This window comes from Balaenoptera borealis, assembly GCF_965194805.1.
Source record: "Balaenoptera borealis genome assembly, chromosome: 5".
NCBI lineage: Eukaryota > Metazoa > Chordata > Mammalia > Artiodactyla > Balaenopteridae > Balaenoptera > Balaenoptera borealis.
Window position 1 is genome coordinate 123,464,084 of NC_138862.1, and position 21,029 is coordinate 123,485,112.

General features: G+C 41.1%; 1 protein-coding gene across 2 annotated transcripts in view; it reads right to left on the minus strand.

Moving 5' to 3' along the window:
• The window catches only part of PLS1 (plastin 1), a 109,169-nt gene extending 92,490 nt beyond the window's left edge, over positions 1–16,679 (minus strand). Inside the window, exon 1 of one of the 2 annotated variants that reach the window (XM_082393771.1) lies at positions 16,569–16,679. The gene's annotated coding sequence lies outside the window, so the exon portion shown is untranslated. Of the gene's footprint in view, positions 1–12,070; positions 12,095–16,568 lie in introns of those variants that run through there. The other variant, XM_082393772.1, reaches the window with a different exon arrangement.
• Between the last annotated feature and the right edge of the window lie 4,350 nt (positions 16,680–21,029).

The window sequence follows — 21,029 nt, forward strand, 5'->3', positions numbered from 1 at the left end:
TTGTCTACAGCTGCTTTCGTGCTACAAGAACGGAGTTAGGTAGTCGAGACAGAGACCATATGACCCATAATGCCTAAAACGCTTATTATCTGGTCCTTTACAGACAAAGTTTGCCAACCTTTGGTCTAGACTGTTGCTTCTATGAGGGTGGAGACTGTAGGGCCTAGCTCAGTGCCTGGACCAAACTGTGTTCAGTAAATATTTGATGGATGAATATGGCATCAACATAAAGAGCCTTAGGTGGGGCTCCTTCTATGTGGTAAAGAGAGTTGTTCTCAAACAACAGAGAGCCTTTTTCAGACAGAGAACAAGAGAGGACTGCCCCGGTCTGTGTGGCCCAGCTACGGTCCTTGATATCTAGTAATTCTAATGGTAGAATTTTAGGCCACAGTGGAGAATGGGGAAAGGGTAGATCATAAGGACAAACTACAGAGGAGTTCTGCATTTACCGGCAGTATATTTTTAAGAAAAAAAAATGGCATCACAAAAACACAACCAAAGAGGATTACTTTGGAAGAAAAACATTTATATACCCAAAAAAAAAAAAATCCTATGGTCTTAAGCCTTAGTTCACCACAAGCCTTATTTCTAGATACAGCTGCTAAAGAGGTTTGCAAAGTCTTAAGTTGCATATATATAAGTATGAATCCAAATCACAGTAAACATTAGGTCTCACTGTAATCCACGTTAGTTAGACAACATCCAGAGTGCCACCTTCAACCTAAGAAGCAAAGGTAAGACAGTACAGTGACAATCTGGTTTCTAGAGGAGAACTACAAGCATGGTGATGGGTCTAATCTAGGCACCATTTCCAACAAGGCAAGTTGATAAAACTGGAGAGGATTTACCATGGAGATGAAATCACAGTCCTCAACCTGAATTAATTTAATTCATGTAAAACACTTAGGACACCTCACTAAATACAAGCTTTGATCACCAGCACCATCGCCTGAAGAATTATGATATGAAAGAAGTACACTTTGTTATCCCCTTGGAAGATGTAGCCTTGATATCCACAAATGGTATCAAGTCGCTGAATCAGCCATACCTAAATTATTACCAGGTAATTATCACTATCTTAGTAGACTTCTCTCTCTTTATTGGAGGTTTCTTCCCCACCCCCACCCCCAAACTAACCAGTTCTCTTACTCTAAAGTGGTGACGCAAAGACAGGTATTGTTCACTGAATAGCCATGTGCTGCCCCTCACTTCCAGCAGGTCATGTGGTTAGTTCCAGCCAATGGGCTGCGAGTAGACGTGACTTGTGTCCCTCTAGCCAAAGCATTTCAGAGCCACGTGATCCTCTAGCTCCCCTTTCTCTGCTGCGACAATCTGGAAGTCCCATGTTAAAACAGCAAAATCACAAAAATCACAGCAGCCTGACTCTGAGTCACTGCATGCAGAACAGCTACCCTGGAGTAGAGCCAATGCACACTGACATTTATGTGAATAAGAAATCAATGGAAATATCAGGGTTGATTTGTTACTGTAACATAGCCCACTATCTTGTCTCATACAGAAAGTCTGAGCAGAAAGAAGCCTTGTATCCTGTGATCAACCAATTTGAGACATTTACAAGGATGAATGAGGGAAATTTTCCAAACCTTCCTCAGACAGGTATCTGTGCAACTTTATTATTTCATTTCAAGTTCATTCATAGATTATTACCACACCTACTCCTATTCTAAGATAAGTATTTAAAGCCAAATCCTCTATGCCACTCACTTACCAATAAAACTTAAGATCTTACTGAGATATATACTGAGCTATGTACCTTGAGCGATGTTCACCGAACGATGTTACCACTGACAAAGCTTAGCTGAATCTGTTGTTCTCCCGCATGGCTCTTGTCTTGCCTTATGACTCTCAGACTTCATTTTCAGGAGACGCATTTGGCGGTGGGGTTACTGCTCTATGGACAAGATGGTGGAGGGCCCTGGGCAGAGCTGGCCCAGTTCTCTTTTGTTAGCAGGAACAAGTATGCTGTTCATTGGACAGACTCATTTCGGTGGGGCTCTGAACACAGAGAGATGCTATCTCCTCCAGCTGGCAATAAAAACATCCAGAAAGATAAGGACTGAATCCTATGTCCTTTGATACATTCCTGATTTAAAACCACTGGAAACTCTGGAGCCTGGCCTGGCAAACAGTAGGGTGTAAACTTCCACAGCCCTGGGTTCAAATCTCAGCTCAACAACTACAGCTGTGTGAGTCAGGCCAAAAGACAAAGACACAGCCTGTCAGAGCCTCAGTTCCCTGACCCCTCCACAAGGCATCTGGGAGGATTAATGGAACTGATGTAGATCGAAATACTCACTGTACGTTGGACCCTTGCTGCCTCCGAACCGTGGAATTCTTCTTAAAGTCAACTGGAATTTCTATTCACTTTATGTTTTACTACAAGCAAAACAACATTCTCAGGTACATTTAAAGCAGTGAAAAATATACCTTCAGCTTTATCCTTAAATTAGATGTTGTCTAATGACAGTCACAAAAATTAATTCTATTACTTAATCTGATCCTCTTCCAATGTGATCAAGCCCTTGCTAGGAAAATATATCTTGAGTTAAATTTCTGCTCATTTTCCAGAGGCAAATGAACCTTTTAAATTCCTAAGAATTTCCTATTTACCATATTTTCGCTGATTTCCAATTCTGATTATGTATTTTTATGCTCCAAGTAAATTGCTCTCATTTTTTTATGCTAAAAATCAATGTCTATGCAACCTAATCATAAAAAAGAATGAAAAATTAGACAAATTCCAACAGAGGGGCATCCAACAATGTACCTGACTACTCTTCCTCAAAACCCTCAAGGTCAACAAAAAACAAGGAAAGTCTGAGAAACTGTCACAGCCAAGAGGAGCCTGAGGAGCTAAATGTCAATTAAATACAATGTGGATCCATCAGGAATCCATCAGGATTCTTAGATGGGATCCTGGAACAGAAAAAGGACTTTAGGCAAAAACTAAGCACATATGAATAAACCATAGACTATAGTTAACAATAATGTAACAATATTAGTTCATTAATTATAACAAATGTACCATACTAGTGTAAAATGTTAATGATAGGGTAAACTGTGTATCCGTGTGGAGGCACATGGAAAATCTCTGTACTGTCTGCTTATTTTCTCCGTAAAGCTAGAATTGCTCTAACAAAAAATGAAGTTTACTAATTTTAAAAAAAAGTCAGCACAATGAGACACCACTTCACAGCAAGATGGTCATAGTCAAAAAGACAGATAATAACAAGTGCTGGTGGGGATGTGGAGAAACTGGAACTTTCATACATTGCTGGTAGGAAGGTAAAATGGTGCAGTCACTTTGGAAAACAGTCTGGCAGTTCCTCAAAGTGTTAAATGTTGAGTCACCATATGACCCACCCAGCAATTCCACTTCTAGGTATACACCCAAGAGAAATGAAAATATATGGCCCCCCAAAACTTGTTTACAAATGTTCATAGCAGAATTATTCATAGTAGCCAAAAAGTGGAAACAACTCAAATGTCCATCAACTGATGAATGAATAAATAAAATATGGTAGATCCACACAATGGAATATTATTCAGCCACAAAAAGTGAAGTATTGGTGCTACAACGTGGATGAGCCTTGAAAACATTATGCTAAGTGAAATAAGCCAGACACAAAAGGCCACACAGTGTATGATCCCATATATATGAAATGTCAAGAATATGCAAACCTATGGAGACAGAAAGTAGATTTGTCATTGCCTGGGGAGAGGTACAGGATGACTAACAGGATTTGAATTGCAGGAGCAAACATTTCCAAATAAAGTACTGTCCACCATATTTTTAGAAAAATGAGGAAATGAGGAGTGAATGCTAGTGGATATAGGGTGATGAAAATGCCCTAAAACTGACTTATACTTTAAATGAGTGGATTGTATGGTATGTGAATTATATCTTAATAAATAAAGCTGTTAGCTTAAAAAACATCATGTACACCAAGAACACTGATGGAACACATTCAATCCTATTCAAGGCAAATATTTTGACATTGTCTGGTTGACATGAAACCTTTAATTTCCCTGAGAAGTCTTCTGTTTGATTTTGTAATGCCCTTGGTGTAATGCCTAAGGGCGTAACATAATGAAAAGAACCTGTGCACACAGAAGGTTTGAATGAGGCTTTTCAGATTAAATGAGCAAACTATATAAATATAAGGCCTCCCTAAAGTGTGCCTGAGATGTGAAAGAGGATGCAAAAAATATTCCCACTGATATTTAACAATAAATTAACTTACAAAAAATGAGTATCACTGTGTACTCTTTTAGCATATTACCTCTGAATGCAATCATTTCCTCTGAATTACTAGAAAATTACAATGCTTTCAGTTCTCCCATTATTTGTTGTCCTGGTCCTATGAGAAATGCAATACTCATCTTGCAGAAATACGTCAATTAAACTTTAGTCTCCCACAGCACAATACATATCACATAGGTAGGATATAACTCAGTAAAAATTTAGAAAGTTTAATCTTTTTTATCCTACACATTCCAGATGTATATTAACAGGAAGTATAATTTTAAAAACCAAACTACCTTGTTCACAATGAAAGAGATGAACTTTTTTCCCATATTAATCAAGTCTAACTTCATTAATCTAGAACTGAATTACTGTTAACATTAGAGAAACTATAAAACCTAAGGTAGAATAAAGTTACTTTTAGTTCTTGTTTCATTTAACTGCAGGTAAAACAGGTATCCAAGCCTCTAGTAGATTAGTGTATTAATATACATTTCTTTGAGCATCTCTATAAACTACTGTCCTACTCACCTCTAATCTGATTTCTCTTAAAACAATAAGAAATACTTCAAGAGGAATATAACCTCAATTTACATATGTCAGTTTCTTTCAGAGGTGAATCTGTTTTATGTATAAGCATCATCTACATGTGAAACATTATTATTACATATTATTATTTAATTCATTTCTGGAATTAGTCTAGAATGCATGTGAATCTACAAAGATTCTTATACTTTGAATTCAAGCTATGCAGCTGTCTCCTGGGTAAAGCTGGAGTCTCTCTCAAGATTTACTGTCAATAAAACACAGGCTTGGAGTTAGCAGTCTGAAAATAAGGCACCATGGATAAGTCTCTACAGGCAAGTACAAACTAGAAAATATTGGCTATGTGGGTGGGGTGGGGGTGGGTATAGATTCATCCATTCATTCATTCCTTTTCATGTTCCATTCATTCAACAATTTATCAAGTGCCTCCTTGCAGAGCAGGCATTCAGGCAATGAGGATACAAACTGAAAGTGACACAATCCTGCCCTCAAGAAACTCACACTCTGCGTGGCCACAAATGTGGCCACAAGAACTTATAACAAAATAAATCTTAGTATTGGAAGATTTTGATCTAACATGCATATTGTATCATTCCTATTTTATCTTATTTAATCCACAACAAAAACCAAAATGCAAACAACAACAGCAACAAAAACCAAGGTTCAGACAGGCTGAATGACTTGGAGATTCTCCTACCCACTGAACCTCTCAGCTGTGGATGAGTCACTCAGCTCTGTCCCACTCACCCACCTCTTCTATCAATCAGCTAGCAAGTGACAACGCAGGGTAGCAGCTTCTACTTACGAATCCACCTTTTTTGCTTTTCCCACCACACTGTAGTTTTTTTTTTTTTTAATTTTATTTATTTATTTATTTTTGGCTGTGTTGGGTCTTCGTTTCTGTGCGAGGGCCTTCTCTAGTTGCGGCGAGTGGGGGCCACTCCTCATCTCGGTGCGCGGGCCTCTCACTATCGCGGCCTCTCTTGTTGCGGAGCACAAGCTACAGATGCGCAGGCTCAGTAGTTGTGGCTCACAGGCCCAGTTGCTCCGTGGCATGTGGGATCCTCCCAGACCAGGGCTCGAACCCGTGTCCCCTGCATTGGCAGGCAGACTCTCAACCACTGCGCCACCAGAGAAGCCCACCACACTGTAGTTTTAAACACAGGATTCTTTTTAGGAGACACACACAGAAGATTCTCAAAATCTCCACTGAGACACAAATGTCTTTACCATCTGTGGATGTCACCCCAAAAAGATGAACAGAAGGACTTAGTACCTTCTATTCTCCAGAGACAAGCTTTTCTAAACCAGTACTCAACCAGTAGAATCTCCCAATGTATAGCTAAAGCATCCCAAAGAGACACCTCGTCGCCTCTCACTTTTACCTCTGTAATCCTTCAGCACTTGAAGTCAGTTTGAAAGTATCTGTAGAACACCATGCTTACAGCCTTAGCCTTCACTTTTGAATTCGCTCCTCTTCCCAGAACAACCCTGAACAAGTACTATAATCTCTTGACTTGGTGATTTATTTATTTTTATCTCGTTTTTTATAATCTGTCTCTCAGAAACTGAAATTGGTTGTCCTTTTATATTTTACATATTTTTGAAAGACACAGAAGCCTTTAATATGATGGATTAATTTTGGCAAGTCTGTAAGATGACTGAAATACACTTATTAAAATCAGGGAGTTCCCTGGCGGTCCAGTGGTTAGGACTCTGCGCTTTCACTGCTGAGGGCGCGGGTTCAATCCCTGGCCAGGGAATTAAGATCCTGCAAGCCAAGCAGCACGGCAAAAAAAAAAAAGAATTAAAATCAGAACCAGGAAAAAAGCATTTTTAGGTGTTTTTCCAAAAGAATATGAACCACAGGTCAATACACGGCAAGGGTTCCTCCTCTTCCAACGTGTTGGGAGTCAGGAGTAAACCGGAAGTGAAAGTAAGCTAAGATAAACCTGTGACTCACACTGCCTACAGAATAAAGTCCAAATCCCGCAACCTCATACTCAAGAGGTTCCACCATCTTCCCAAAACGCTTTTCCAGTCTTATCTCCCTGTACTTTCCATAATGAACTGGAGAACTCAGCACCGGCTGAACCCGCGTTTCCCCGTTGCACCTCTGTTTGGAGGTTCAGTTGCTCCTTTGTCTGGAACACCTCTCCCCATAACTCCCCCAGCTGCGCACTCTACCTGGTGAGCACCTGCCCATCCTTCACTGCCTACTTCATATGCTTCCTCCTCCACTATTTTCTTTATGTAGACAAAAGGAAGCCCTCTTATCAGCTGGCTCACAAAGATGGGTAAAACATCCGAAGACAGCATAAATGATCACCCCATCAACTCTACCCTGACTGCCCTAATTGTTCCAATGGAAAGTGAAACTTCCTCCTTCTCAGACCTATCACAGGTCGGTTCCTATCTTTCTTATAGCACTTAGCACCAGCTGCCCTGTACTGGAGCCAGGAATTCATATATCTTAACTTTCCTACAAGACTGCACGTTTTCTGAGGGGCAAGGAAGGAACTTTCTGCAATTGTGTACATCCTACCTCTGATCTCAGATTTTGCAAGCTATTCCAAAAATACTTATAAAATGAAGTTTAATATTACATCCAGATTAACAAAATAAAATCCAAAAACATACTCCTTGAGTTTAGTAGTCATTCACGCTTGGTTTGGGTCAACTCCTAACATCTTCTAGCTGATGTCAGCTTTTCAGCTCTCCATAGGTGGAATGTCATACTGGCTGAACCGCAGTTATTTCAAAAATACGGAATACAAGAAAAGGGCTGGTTTCTTGGGAGAACTGGGGGGTTGGGGTCAGGGTGGAGTGGGTAAGGAACTTCCAGAGGGCAGCAAAGGGCACAAGGCAGCAACCACTTGGTAAATGAAACTAATGTAAAAAGAAAATAACAATTAAAAAACCCTGTAACAACAGTTTTATGAAGTTAGTACCGTTTCCAAAGAAAACCACTTGTTTCTAGTTCTCCTATCTAACCTACATTACTACACTCTCGTCCAGTGGCTCTCAAAGTGTGATTCCCAGATCATCAGCCTCAGCATCAGCTGGGAACTTGTTGAAATGAAATTCTCCAGCCCAGATGAACTTATTTGCAAAGCAGAAATAGAGACACAGACGTAGAGAACAAACGTATGAATACCAAGGGGGGGCCAGAGGTGGTGGTGGGATGAATTGGGAGACTGGGATCGACATATATACACCACTATGTATAAAATAGATAACTAATGAGAACTTACTGTATAGCACCGGGAACTCTACTCAGTGCTCTGTGGTGACCTAAATAAGAAGGAAATCTAAAAAAGAGGGAATATATGTATATGTATAACTGATTCACTTTGCTGTACAGCAGAAACTAACACAACACTGTAAAGCAACTACACTCCAATAAAAAATTTTAAAAAAAGAATACAGGAATAGCAGACATAGGAAGCAGCCTATATTACTATATTCTCTCTGCTACTTATTACCCAATCTCTTATTACTCCAGTCCCCATTATAGTTAATAATTCTTTATATTAAACTTTCCCTGCTCAAAAAACTAAAAATAAAATAAAATATAGACCTAACTCAAAAGAAAAAAAATTCTCCAGCCCCACCCCAGACCTAAAGAATGAGAAACTTGGAGTTGGGACCCACCAACCCGTTTGTTAACAAGCTCTCCAACTGATTCTTATGCCTGATCACCTGTTAGAGCACATTAAAGTACCTGCATTTTCCTGAACAGGTCAGCTCCATCCTGTCTCCGTGCTTTTGCTCATGCTGTCCCTTCCCCAAGGAATGCTTTTTCCTCTATCTATTCTCTGTAGATTGAACTTGTGCTTTTCTTTCAAGGCTCAGCTCAAAAGTCTTGACATCTTCCTCAACCCACTGAACAGAATGAACTGCTCTCCATTCGGGCTCCCCCAAAGCCTCATTCTGCCCTTCCTCCTGGTGCTCACCTGTGTCACAGGCTGTCTCTGTGTCTGCCTCCCCCAGCTGACTGAGAACCTGTGAGTACATGGGGCGTGCCTCACTTACAGTGCTGTCGCAGCCCAGCTCCCTTTCGGCAATCAAATCCCTTTGATTTTGCAGAGGAAGAGGGGAAAGTATTCTTCCGCAACAAGCCCCTGAGAAGGATGCTGAGAGGAATCCAACTCCTCTCTCCACAATGGAGATGAATAAATACCCTGTCAAGTGAGATCTGAAGTTTAGGGAGCAGTTGTTGAAGGCACCTTTGGGAACAGAGACATCACTTAAAGAGCTCCATAGTCGAGGCTTAGCCATAAACACATTTAAGATTTTATAAAAGCCAGATGTCAATTTCATAGAGAAATTATTCCCTCTGGTCAGTACAAGAAGGAAATATGGATTGACTGAAAGAGCACTGTATTTGGGGTGCAAGACGCTCCATGAGGACAGGGACCCTATATCTGTCTTGGCCATCACTATAGTCCCAATGCTGAGCCCTAACATTTTGTCAAATGTTGAAATGAAAAGACACAGATGTGAGTTCCATCTCTGCCATTTCCAAGCCAGGTAACCTCAAGCAGGCAAGTCATTCATTCTCAAAGTCTTGGCCACTTATCAATGAAAGGCAGCGAAGCTGGAAAATTATTATATCAATAAATACCTTACCTCCTCACCTTATAGGTTACTAATTGCTTTCACATTTACTATCTTGTTTAATCATCAAACCTGCAGCTGAAGAGAAGGCCTCTCTTCTCATGGGGTCAGAAACAGAATCACAGACTTTGACTTCTCATCCATGGACCTGATCATAGGCCAACTGATTTCAGATATCTAAACTTTAATTACCCTACGGGGCTCATTTTGATTGAGCAATACACATTCAGAGATTCTCAGATTACCTTTTTTCCACAGATGGTGATCTTGGGTTTAACTTGGGCTGTTCAAGGATAGGAAAAGGGATCAGGCCAATTGATGCTAGTGCTGTTTTTCCAAAATTAATTCACTTGGCACGACAACTTTTGCTGAAAAACATCATTCGGTTTTTGTGAGCTGTGTTTCATGGCTAGCACCTCATTGACCTAATAACACTTCAACTCTGAAATAACTGGGCCACTCTTGGCAATACCCCTTGGAACAAAAGAGTGTCCCAATGACCCTCTGAGGGGAGAGGAAGGAAAAGGGAGACTTGACTAGGATAAAATGCTGAGAGAGTTTTCAAGTGAAAGAATTACGGAGTCTTTGAGAACTTTTGATTTGTTCCCAATGGTTATAAATACTAACTTGCTACTGAGCTGAAGGTTCAATTATGTACTAATTTGATATTATCATTCCACCAAATTATTGATGAATAGCATTAAAACCCTAAGCAGAGACATTTATCAAACCTCAGAATTCTAGTTTGCATTGATTTTTACCTATAAACAGTACACAGTATACATCATCAAGGACAAAAAAAGAAAAAAAAACCCAATATAGCCATAAAAGGTGGCATTTAAGATGACAAAGTAAAATGAGACAAAAAGTCTACTTGTGCCTTTGATCATTCACTGTAAACGAGTCAGTTCTGAACCTGTTTTTCTTTCATTTTAACAATTCAATCTAGATTCTGAGCACCAGCTATGGGAACAAAGTGTGAATAGAGCCAGTACTTTCTGTCTAAGGCATTCAAATTTCCTTGATCAACATCAGTTTTAGGTCACAGACTGTCATGCATCACTTTGGGTTTTACAGTTGTGATGCATGGAGATAGGTTTACTCTTTTATTCATGGAATGCAGAGGCCCCATGTGGGAATTCATTGTAGGGGGCAATTAACATGAAATCCTTCTACATACATTTACCATTACCAATGTTTTAAACTCAAATTCAATCCAAATTCTATTTTGACAGTACTGCTAAAATCTCTTGTTTTTTGGTTCTCTAACAAATTGAAGGGGCTTTCATCATTTTTCTTTTAAATGTTATTTCCTGGGACTGGATCTTTAAACAATTTATTGAGTTTCTCAATAATGAAGTAATTCTGGTTTCCTCTAATACTGAATTTCTCCTGTCGACCATTCCCCAAAACCTTTTACTTTTTTGCTTCCACCTTACTAAGATATCCATCCACCTTACTATCAGAAAAAGACAGTTTCTTGTGTTTTCTTTGTGGTTGGCTTGGATTTTCTGAAGAAGGCATGTCTCTGTGCAGTGAGTCATAACCCAAATATTCTTGTAGTTTTATAGCTCTGAATTGCTCAAAAAGAAAGATCTAGTTTATCATAAAGGTTAAAGTCTCCTTCACAACTGGACTTTTAACAAATAACACATAACTCTCTTAGAAAAGAAAATACTTTCTGATGAAACAAGTGTTTTAAATAAGAGAAAAACTCTCCTTATCAGTCCTCTCTCGCCCTTTCTGTGCCCACAGTATTACTAAAGAGCAACTCGCTTTCACAGAAGCCACGTTACATGTTTCTCACCAGAAAAGGCAAGTAGGCACTTTCAGACACAGTAGTACTGAAAAGAAATAAGACGATCAAAGTTAACACAGCCTCACATCTCATGTGATTTTATATGTCAGCAACAGTTCCAGCAATCAAAACTGTATAACCATTTTATAAGCAATAAACCGGTAGGCATCACAAAGGCCTCTTTCTCCCTGATTTTCATCAAAAGTTTGATTTGGATTTTGGGATGTTGAAACACGTAATGGGTAAGGGCCTGAAGCAGGCGGCCTTTCCTTTCACGCCCAGAGAGACAGGCCCTGAGAATGCACAGAACCAGCACAGAGGCAGAAGCAGGAAACGGACAGAGGGGCTCGGGCAGCACCGGGAGGAGAGGAACATCCTCAGCTGGATTCTATTCTGAGCCTCCCATGAGAGAGTAATGTGGTACACCAAGCAGGAAGGTACGGGACATTTTCTCACAGCCAAGTCAGCTGGTCAAGGCTGAGGCCTGGCAACCCTGCCTCTAAATCACTTGTTTCTGACCCGGGGCCTTCCCTGAGGTATCGACACCCACCTCCAACTGCAACGTGTCCACACTGACGTCAGAACTCCCTGAACTGAAAGATCCCGGAAGAAGTGTCCAGGTTTGGATTCAGCCTGAGGGTTCTGACCACAGTTCAAAGATCTGAGATCAGGGTTAGGGTCAGGACCCACAGATCTTCCAGGAGCTCTCAACGGTGAGTCCTGCCACCCCAGGTGAAAAAATCCTTATGAACTGTTCACCCTAGAGTCCTTAGGCTTATACACAAGGTGAGTCTCACCCCCCAACTCCAGAGGCATCTCCTGGATCCCTACCAACTCACCTCCATCACCCCAAAAGAGCTTTATGGTGCACCCAGAGAAAGAGCTGCTGTCTCTGCCTCCAGGAAGTCTTCAAGGGTGAAAAGGAGATAAAGACTGAGTGGAATAATTTTAAAAACAAAACCCAGAAAGATTCATCACTGTTGTTTTGTTTCTCTTATGAAAGTCTGGCTCAAAGAATGTTGGGAGTGTCACCAGATAAAATCTGTAGCCATTCTAAGCATCTGTTAGGGTTACCACATTTATCCGTTTTGCATTTTGTTAAGCTATTTGATTAAGTTACTTTAGCTCTCAGTGCCTGAAGTCAGGTAGGCCTGGGATCCAAGCTCAGTTCAGCCACTTGTCCATGATGTGACCTCAGAAATGTGATTTTTACCTAAGTCTCAGTTTTCTCAGCTGTAAAATGGGAATAATATTTGCACCAACTTCATCAGATGGTCTGTAGAGATTCAACGACATATTGCTTGTAAAGTGTTTAGTACAGTGTCTGGTCCATGTAAAACATTTTAAAATACTAGCTACTAATATTAGTATTATTATTTGGAGAAAGTTACATAGTACAGTCATTTTACACAGAGTTATGATACATTACTCTGGAATTTAATACCTGGGCGTTAAGTGTATGAGACATTAACTTCAACATACTGCTTGATCTTGCATTTCACTGTCCAATCAATTTGGACTAACGTCAAGATTAAAAAGAAAAGTAATTCCTCTAAACTTAGCCAACCCTTCCCTGCCCCCCAGTAATCATATCTCAAACTCCGTATCTCCTCCCAAGTGCTCTCTCTTCTTGACTCATAAGAAGAGGAATCACTGCCAGTTGAAGATGGTGATCAACTACAGTGTGATTGTCAACAGAAAGGATGTGTGCCCTCCAACAGCTCCCTCAATGCTGTGTGCAGCTCAGTGAAAAGGCTGTGTTTTGATTTGCAAAACGGCTATTTGCAATATCTGTTCCAAGTAAACAAATATACCAAACTACTTCTTGATCCAGGATTTGGGGTTTGGAAGCCCTGCCTTCTGTCTTGTTTTTCCAGGTGGAGAGTCTGATCACAGTTCTCTCTCTCTCAAGCTTACCTCACATTCCTGGGTCATAAACACCACGGCCATCATTCACTACCTCCCGGTAGTGTAAAATATCTCTCCCCAATACACTCTCAATCCATGGACTTGGGCCCCACCCGTTTGTATCTTCTGCCACTGACAAGCTAAGCTACCATGTCCTTTCCAGACTCCTCCTTGACTCCAGATCCCCAGGTCTGCAGCCTTGCCCCTCATTCAACCTTGAACTGGCCAGTCATCCTTTGTGTGTCATCTCTTCCAATGACACAGACATCCTCCCATTGGTCACCAAGTTCCCCTCTTTAGGTTAGGTCTCTGAGGGCTTTTGATCCACAGAACATCTCCAACTCAAATTAATCTTGGGGTCATCAACCTTGAAAAGTTAGGGACTAGTAGCGATGAGACTAGGGCAGAGGCTCTGGCTAAACCACTAACTAGCTTAGCTAAGCACATCTCAGCTCCACCTCTACATCATGAGGGGATGGTCTGGATAAAGTGCTACCTTATAGCTCTAAGATCCTAAACTCCCACCCTCCCCAAGTCAAAATACACTTGTTTATTTATTAATGCAATAATTATTGAGTATCTAATACTGCAAAGCTACGTGCCTGGCACTGTGAGGGATTAAAGGTCATCTCCCAAAGAACTTATCATCTAGAATGGCAAATGAGACAATCACATCAACAACTGTAAGAAACAGAAAGAGATAATGTCACCGTTGGAGGTTATTTATAAAATAAAAAGAACATTACCAACACCCCAAACCTGAAGCTAAAGCAACTTTCAGAGCATCTTTTCTTCTCTGCATCTAGTTTCTGGCCACGCAGCACGGCATGCGGGATCTTAGTTCCTCGACCAGGGATCGAACCAGTGCCCCCTGCAGTGGAAGCTCAGAGTCTTAACCACCCGATTGCCAGGGAAGTCCCAGCATCTAGTCTCTTACAAATGCTTTCCCCTTTACAACACTTCTCACATCTGTGCTCTCCACTCAGCACTTAGAATCACATGCTTAAGTCCAGGCCTTAGGCAACTCTCCTCTGTTATGATTTGACTCCTGTCACCAGAACTGCCCTAAATGATCCATCATGACCTCTCATGAAGATATGAGAATCATCCCATCAGGCTGGTTTGACTTGGCCACTGTCTTGCTATAGCTCTAAGGTGGCCTCCCTCATTTCACAGGACATCCACATCAAATCCCTTTACCAAACCTCCCCTACTTCACTTCCTCCCTCCCACAAACAGTACCAAGAACATTACTAGTGCTTAGTTCTGGGTGGGAAGTCTAAGTCATAGGCTTGAAGCTCCAAGAGCTTACACACACTGGTCAGGAAGTTGGGTTATGTACTAAAATTCAACAATCCGGGATACTAAAGATGAGGGATACTAGCACAGCCAACAGTAATAAACGTTAGAGGGTTCAGAAGGAGGAGAGCTACTTTCTGGCTGCAGTAATCAAGGAAGGCTTCTAGGAAGAGGCACACCTGAGCTACACCTTGCAGCATACGCAGGACTTCAACATGGAGGGAGGCAAACAAGCATTCTGAGGCAAGGAAGGAGGGCGGTTTCAAGACCAGCCAATTGTTAGGTGGGGCTTGAATGAGAGGGTACTCTCTGAGAGGAGTTTACAAGGTACTAGCAAGCTTAGTAGCAGGAATAGCTAATCTTCTGCCTAAGCCAGATTACAAAGTATAAGGAGGTAGAAGAGAAGAAGAAAGTGTAATAATCTAACCAAACTCTGAGGAGAGTATCGGCAGGGGATGGTAAAAAGAGCCCTGCAAATCAGAAAACCTGGGGCCCGGGCCCAGCTTTGCCAAGGAGGGGCTCCAGCAGCCACAGCAAGTCATTTAACCTCCTTGGTTTCGGTTTTCTCATTTGTAAACTGAAGCAGCTGAACTGGCTGACCTCGAAGGTCTCCACAGGCCAAAACTAAACCAACTGTATATTATTTCTGCCATTAAAACATTCATCATGGGCGGGGGCGGGGGCAGGAGGGGGGTGAAGGAAAAGGCAGATATCTGTATTCCCTTACCATATAGGTTTCTCCTCCTGAACTAGAAATTTTTTTTCCCTAAACTTATTAATTCTATGTACACACCTCCCACATCATAAATTTGACACTTAAAGAGTGTTCAGTGTGTGGTCCCCAAATTTTGTTTATGGCTTACAGGTTATCCAAGAAATTTGTGCAGCATAACCTTAACCTCGTACACGCGTTTCCAATACCGCAGCCCCAGGGTAAAATATCTCTGTGTGAACTATTAAATGTGACAGGGTAAATAAAGGGGAGAAAAGTGAGAATTCTGTTACTCATCTAAAAGACTGCTTCCCGACATGGATGGATCTAGAGATTGTCATTTTGGGTGAAGTCAGACAGAGAAAGACAAATACCATATGATATCACTTAAATGTGGAATCTAAAAAAATTGGTACAAATGAACTTATTTACAAAACAGAAATAGAGTCACAGATGTAGAAAACAAACTTATGGTTACTAAGTGTTAAGGGGGGAGGGATAAATTGGGAGATTGGGACTGACATATATACACTACTATATATAAAATAGATAACTAATAAGAACCTACTGTATAGCACCGGGAACTCTACTCAGTACTCGTTAATGACCTATGTGGGAAAAGAATCTAAAAAAGAGTGGATATATGTACCTGTGGAGCTGATTCACTTTGCTGTACAGCAGAAACTAGCACAACATTGTAAATCAACTATACTCCAATAAAAATTAATTTTAAAAAACAAAATAAAAGACCGCTTCCTTTTAAAACCAAACGATGCCTGAAATAACAGTAATGTAGAAAAGTAAGGGGGGGAAATCTTCAACTTTACGAAGTCTCTACTTTAAAATACAGCTGAAATGCAGAAAGTTTTGGGCACTGAAATGCGCTGAAAGTTGGCTTTTTTTTTTTTTTTTTTAATGCCGCATCCAGGGGCCCCCTGCTCCAGGAAAGGCACCAAAACCAGAAACCACGGATGCTGATTTCACTCCAGTCCTACTGAGCCTATGCACCAAAAGACCAAAGGCAAATAAACCAGTCACAGAAGTCCAGCGAAACAGGCTGGATCAGAAAGCCTCACCAGCGGCCACTCAAAGTTTAAAAGAGAGGAAAATAGAAAAGTTAACGAAATGCCTAACTTCATGCAGAGAATCATAATGCAGTTCTCAGGCTTACTGTGTAAACAGCATAAATACACGATTTAACACCTGCCCGCACTACATGCTGCCCAGACTGAGCAGGAGCGCGCCCTGAGGTCGGCGGGCGCCGCACTGCACAGCGGGCGCCGGGAGCCACCTCTCCAGCGAGGGAAACCCGGAGAGACTCCCCTGGAGCCGCCGCCGAGCGCCTGCGAGGAAGTAAAGCTTTGTTTTCTGCCTGTCGGTTCAGGCTTCCTCTCGGACCCCACCGCCGCGCCGCGTACCTGCCCTCCAGCCCGCAGCTGCCGCTCCCGATCCAGGCACCCGCAGGTCGGTTCTGCGGCTACCTGGCCGCGCCCGCCTAGCTGCTGCGCTCGCGCCACTACGCATGCCCGGCCGGCACCCGGGTCAGCAAACTCGAAATCCACTTGCCGGGTTTTGGTTGCGGCTCCCAGGGGAAAGGACCCGAGGCCAAGAGCTGAAGTGGAGCTGCAGGTGCTGGGAGAGGAGAGGAGGGAGTGGTGGAGGGGCGCTGCGGCAACCTTATCCTTACTGCCCAAAGCTACCCAGGACGCACCTTCCTCCAAGCCTAAAGATGACCATCTACACAATTGGAATGATCTTAGCACAGTGCTTCTCAAACTTGAGTGTGGATCTGAGGCACGTGGAGGGCTTGTTGAAACACAGTTCCCACACTCAAGAGCTCAGATTCAAGGACATCTAGGATGAGGCCCGACCATTTGTATGCCTAACATTTTCACAGGGGAAACAGGTACTACTAATTCGGATACCACACGTTGCGAACCTCCGGTCAAAAGAAAAGATATACATATTTGGTATTAAAAGAGGAAAGTTTTCTCTCCCCTTCTCCCTCTTTTTGGGATTTCACACAACACTTCCTCTTCATTTAACAGCCACACCTGCTTAAAAAATAAGTAACTACAGCTCACACGCAAAGGTGGGATATTTCCTCTAGCATGTGAGTCAAGTAAGTGGAATGCAACAAGTCCTCAAGTATTTTGCCTGTAGCATAACCTATGGTTGTGGTCTCTCCAGCTGTGTCCAGGCAACAGGAGGGGGCCCTAATTTGTTGCCACTTTAACTCAAAGTCCTGTGTGACCCTTTAGTGCCTAGCACAGTACTGGGTACAAAATAGGTACCCAAGAAATCCTGAGATGATATTAGTATGGCTTGAGAGATGAAAAAGAAGGATGTTGGAATTATTTTAGGAACCCAAAGGAGTCGATAATCAATTAAATATGGAAGTATGTGGGCTAAGGCTGAGGAGAATAAGGATTTCTCCCTGCCTTACACCTAGAGAAATCAGTGGCTTAAGTATCCTTATCTGAGCCCAGATGTAAAGGAGTTGTGAGTTCTCACAATACATTTCTTAAAAGGTTAAACACACATCTGCCATATAACCCATCCATTCCATTCGTAGTTATTACCCAAGAGAAATTAAAACATATGTTCACACAAAGGTTTGAATATGAATGTCCACAGTGGCTTTTTTTCACAATAGCCCCAACCAGAAGGAACCCAAATGCCCACCAACAGGTGAATGGATAAACAAATTGTGCAATATCCATCTATGCAATGGAATACTACTCAGCAAAAAAAAAAAAAAGGAAAGAATTACTCATATAGGCTTCAACATGGATAAATCTCAAAATTATTATGCTGAGTGAAAGAGGCCAGAGACAAATATATGATTCCATCTATATAAAGTTCAAACTAACCTAAAGTGACAAAAAGCAAACCAGTAATTGCCTGGAGCCAGGGGTGAAGGGAGGAATGGGCTGTCAAGGGGCAGTAAAAATCTTTTGGGGATGACGGAAAAGAAATATTGTCTTGATTATAGTGGAGATTTCACAGGAGTCTACAACTGTCAAAACTAAATTGTACACTTTAAATTTATTAAATGTATTTTATATAAATTATTTCCCCATAAAGGTAAAGAAAAAAATGGTGGGTTTTTTTTGGCTGCGTTGGGTCTTCGCTGCTGCCTGTGGGCTTTCTCTAGTTGAGGCGAGCGGGGGCTGCTCTTCGTTGTGGTGCGCGGGCTTCTCACTGCGGTGGCTTCTCTTGTTGCGGAGCACGGGCTCTAGGCACGCGGGCTTCAGTTGTTGTGGCGCGTGGGCTTAGTTGCTCCACAGCATGTGGGATCTTCCTGGACCAGGGATCGAACCCATGTCCCCTACATTGGCAGGTGGATTCTTAACCACTGTGCCACCAGGGAAGTCCGCGAGATACTTGTTAAAAGAAAAAAATATCCTAGGAAAACAAGAAAAACTGCCATGAACAAACCAGAAATGTTGAGAAAAGACAAAATACAGAGAGGATCACATCTCAGAGAACGAAGATGGAAGGAACGTTCAGCTCAAATCATACAGAGGAAGAGGCTAAGGCAAAGGATGGAGCAGTTGGGGGAAGGGTGTGCAAACTCAGCTAACAGATCAAGAAATGGAAGGAGGGCACTGAGGCACTGCTCGGAGAGAGTAACTGGGGAAAGAGATTTAGAGCAGCTAGGCTAGTCAACACCTTTTTTCTCCCCAGCGGGGTCTAAACTGTGGTCCTGGTAGCTACAGACTTCCAGGAAGAACACGAGTCTCCCACACCTGGAGGGTGAGCTGCCAACACATCCTGGCCTCTCGAGTACTGTTCCTTACCCCAAATTGGCAAAGGATGGCTACAGTGAATAAAAAGGTAAAATGAATAGAGATTCTAAAATACAAAATTGTTAAATCAACACTACTTCAATAAAAATAAATAAATAAAATAAAATACAAAATTGAACAGATAACTAAACATTATATCACACATTTGAGGAAAAAATGACTATGAGAGAAGCACCATTGCTACAACTAACAGTAGAGAAAACAGAGCTAGACAACCATCAGAAGATGACATTTGGAAAGTATAATTAATACCTTCAAATAATCATGAGAAGATGTCGCAAGTACAGAAATTTTGACCAGATAGTTGGGAATTTAAAACTTTGATGACTGAGATAAAGAACTAAATGGATGATCCAGGTTTCAGAATAGATGCAGATGATGAGCAGGTAGGGACTGGAGATCAAGCTGAGGAGTTATTTCAGGATGAAGTCAGCCTAACAGGCATTGGGGGGGAAACAGCTTTAGGGCACAGAAGGATGATCTGGGGCAGTTTACTACATTCTCTCTCCTCCCTCCACACCCTGCCCATCCTTAGTTGAAAAAAATAAACTCATGTACAACATTAACTGAAACAGATGGGAAATAGGAAAACAGCTGTGGAGTGTGGCAAAGACTGATTGTCCCCCAATATTTTTTCATCTGTGATGTACTTATGAAAACGATGATACATCACAATAATGGGAAAGTGATGGACTAGTTGATAACACATTAACAGACACTGTGGATGGCCCTAACTCGCTTCTTGAATCCCTTCCTGGAAAGCCAAAAACTACATTTCCCAGAGTTACTTGTAGGTATGGTTCCAGATATGATTTAGGTTTCATCAGGTCATGTAAGACTTTGGTTGAAAATTGAATCGCATGAGGAGAGAGGGAAAGCATGATCCTCTTCTGGCAGCTTGCTGATCCTGTCAGAGTTAGCAACTGCCTTTATGGTAATTTGGGGAGTTCTTGGATTCTCATGATGAAGTCTGTTTCTCCCAATGATTCCATATATTATCTGCATCTCATAATAAACCTCTTTATTCTTAAACTAGCAAAAGGGACTTCGATACTGACAAATGCATGGTCCATCTGGGAAACACGTTGTCTTGTTTGAAAATGATCAGTAAATCAATGAGAAAATGAACACTAGGAAACTCAAATACAAAAATCTTAGTAAAAAGTACAAAAGAACACTTTTAACCTTGGGGTTAACCTTCCTAGGCAAGACTCAAAACCCAGAAGCCGTAAAGGAAGATATGGACAGATTTGATACAATAAAAATTAAAATTTCTGTATGACAAGAAGCAACTGACAAAGAGAAAATATTTTCAGAGTATCTATCAGAAAAGGGTTAATGTCCATAATATATTAAAATGCTCCTATAAATCAATAAAAAGATACAACCAAAATAAAACTCATAAAGTCCTGAGTAGGTAATTAACAGAAAACAAAATCCAAATGATTAATAGACATATGAGTAGATGCTTGAGCTTGTTGGTAAGTAGACAAATGCATATATATATATATACACCTTACTCCAAACCAATCAAATCAGAATCTCTGGGAATGCCCAGATACTTTTTATTTTTTATATTATTTTATAATTTTTTCTTCCAGTTTTATTGAGATATAGTTGACATACAGCACTGTATAGGTTTAGGGTGCACAGCATAATGATTTGACTAACATACAGTATGAAATGATTATTATAATAAGTTTAGTGAGCATCCATCATCTCATAGATACAAAATTAAAGGAATAAAAACAAAATTTGTTTTCTTGTGATGAGAACTCAGGATTTATTCTCGTAATAACTTTCATATATAACATATAGCAGTTAATTATATTTATCATGTTTTACATTACATCCCTAGTACTTACTTATAACTGGAGATCTGTAACTTTTGACCACCTTCATCCAATCCCTCCTCCCCCAACCCTTCTCCTCTGGTAACCACAAATCTGATCTCTTTTTCTATGTTTGTTTATTTTTGAAGTATAACTGACCTAAAACACTATATTAGTTCCTGTTACACAACATAGTGAGTTGGTATTTCTATATATTTCAAAATGATCACAATAA